Here is a 1,751-nt window from a genome sequence, read left to right as displayed (position 1 = left end):
CCCGTCAGCCCCTTTATCTCCCAGCTCCCTGTTTCCCTGATCCCGGGGTCCTGGTGCCCCAAGAAGGGGGTCAGTGCCAGTCCTGCGTTCAGCCAAGGGGCTGGAGTGGGAACAGGGACAACTGTGGTCAGACATGCCGGGTTTGGGGCTGGGTTGAGCTCTGGGGTGTCCCAGAGGGAAAGCTCTGGCAAGGGATGGGCAGGAGGACATGGGAGGATCAGGCTTTGGGGGCTGTTGGAGGATGGATTGTGTTGTTGTGGGATTGTCCCCACAGGGTATGCAGCTGCTTTCAGCTCCCAGCCCACCCCCTTGGCATCCCCAGGTGCCTGGGCCCTTTCAGGGGCAGTTGCCCCGTGCAGGAAGCTGGAGGGATGCCGGGGAAGGTGGTTGGGTCAGTGCCACAGGCAAGATGGACTCTGTGCCAGGGCTGGGCTTGTGGCCAGGGCTGGGGGCTGTGCCCAGCCTGGCTTTGCCCCGGGGGCTCTCGGGGAGGGGGCAGGGAGGAGTCCCGGCAGGGATAAATGTGCTCCTGCCCTTGTGCAGCCTCAGCCAGCGCTGCCCAGGCCCAGAGGAAGATGAAGGTCGCTGTGCTCAGCGTGGCCCTGCTCTTCACCATCCTGCTGAGCCCCCCGGCAGATGCCAAGGTGAGGCCCTGATGCCATGGTCATGGGCTCAGGGATGGGCCCCTTCCCAATCCAGGGGCTCCCCAAGCAATCCTCAGCACCCCCAGCCCCGGGCCAGGCCACATCCCATCCTCTTGGTCCCCTGGGGCATCTCCCCACCATCTCCTCTCTTTCCCAGCCAAGGAAAAGGCCCAACCCAAACTGGGTGGAACTGGTCCAAGCCCCACTGGAGTCCAAGGAGGACAAAAAGGCCCAAGCTCCACAGTGGGCTCAAGTGGGACAAGGCCTGGCCAGGTTGAGGTGGCACCAACTGGGAAATGCCCTGCCATGGCCCATTCCCAGGACCTGTCCTCCAGGCTTTGCCCTCAATGCCTTGTCTTTCCCCCTGCACTGGTGTCCCCAACTTGCCTGGGAGCCACAATCCCAAAGAGCCCCGCTCAGCCCGAGGAGCAGCCGGGGCTGGACGGGGTGGGGACACCTGTGTCCCCCCCAGCCCCACAAGGCCAACCCCAACCAAGCCTTTGCTCTCCTCCTGCAGCCCTTTTTTGCCAGCGGCGAAGCCTGCGGGGGGGTAAGTCTGGGAGCTGGGGGTCACCCAGTGTGGGAACTGGGGGGCACTTTGGGTCCCCCATCCCTTCCTGGCACTGGGGACACCCCCGTGACCATTGACGTCTCCTTGTCTCTCTACAGGCAATCTTGACCATTGTGAGTATTAGGGCTTGTGCTGGGCCCAGACCCTCCCCTCTGGTGGCCACCACCCTCCAGGGCATCCCAGTGCTCCCCAGTCCACCCCAGTGGGCACCGGGGAGACCCCTTCCTCAGGGCCCCCACTCTATTCCCACACACCCCAGTCCACCCCACCACACACACAGGCCATCATTCCCACACCATTTCTTCCCTTCTTTCTCCTCTAATCCTTCCCCTTTCCCATTCTCCATGACATTCATGTTCAGAAATCCCCTTCCTTGACCCCTCAGTCCCAAACTCCCTTCCAGTCCCTTCCAGTTTTCTCCCCTTCCCCATTTCTCCTGTCCCCACCCCTGCCCTGCTTCATTCCCTGTTTCCCCTCCACTGGAATCCCTTACTCCTCACCCACATCCCCCACAGTCCCATCCCTTCCACACCCCA

At 62.7% G+C, this 1,751-nt stretch overlaps 1 long non-coding RNA gene across 1 annotated transcript; it reads left to right on the top strand.

Moving 5' to 3' along the window:
• The first annotated feature begins 1 nt into the window (after nt 1).
• Nucleotides 2-1,210, top strand: LOC113942079. The gene is made up of 3 exons (XR_003525835.1): nt 2-69; nt 544-644; nt 1,162-1,210. It is a non-coding gene; the product is annotated as an uncharacterized LOC113942079 (long non-coding RNA).
• Nucleotides 1,211-1,751: the final 541 nt, after the last annotated feature.

Source organism: Corapipo altera, unplaced genomic scaffold, assembly GCF_003945725.1.
Source record: "Corapipo altera isolate COAL_440 unplaced genomic scaffold, ASM394572v1 57467, whole genome shotgun sequence".
NCBI lineage: Eukaryota > Metazoa > Chordata > Aves > Passeriformes > Pipridae > Corapipo > Corapipo altera.
Note: the sequence above shows the minus strand (reverse complement) of the source record. Positions and strands in the feature narration are given on the sequence as shown.